The sequence below is a fragment of the Aplysia californica genome, unplaced genomic scaffold (assembly GCF_000002075.1).
Source record: "Aplysia californica isolate F4 #8 unplaced genomic scaffold, AplCal3.0 scaffold00059, whole genome shotgun sequence".
In the NCBI taxonomy this organism is placed as follows: Eukaryota; Metazoa; Mollusca; class Gastropoda; order Aplysiida; family Aplysiidae; genus Aplysia; species Aplysia californica.
The window spans coordinates 954,692-955,202 of NW_004797329.1; positions in this window are offsets into that span (position 1 = coordinate 954,692).

Sequence of the window (511 nt, forward strand, 5' to 3'; positions counted from 1 at the left end):
GTACAAAATGACACCAGGGTGTACGGATAAGGGTTAAGGCTTTGGCAAATATCTTAAAACAAGACACTGGAATTAAACGTTATAGCCGCCTGCAGAAACTTCAAAGGAACGCATCACCTCGGCCTGTCGTTTAACAGACATCATTATGGCGCTCATATGACCTTATGCAGTTGCGAGCGCCGAAAAACCTCTACTAAAACTAAAAAGACATCATTAGCCCGATGACCAAAAGGCTACCGAGCGCCCGTGAACTTTTTATATGGTGAAGACTTACGCTCAATAAGTCTGCGTGAAAGGTTATCGGTGGCCCGAAGACTGGCGAATCATCATCATCATCCCGTGCCAGATTTGCGACAGACATCTGCAATAATGGTTTCCATTCATTCCTTTACCCGGATGCTCTCAAAAAGCGATCTATCTATCTATCTATCTATCTATCTATCTATCTATCTATCTATCTATCTATCTATCTATCTATCTATCTATCTATCTATCTATCTATCTATCTATC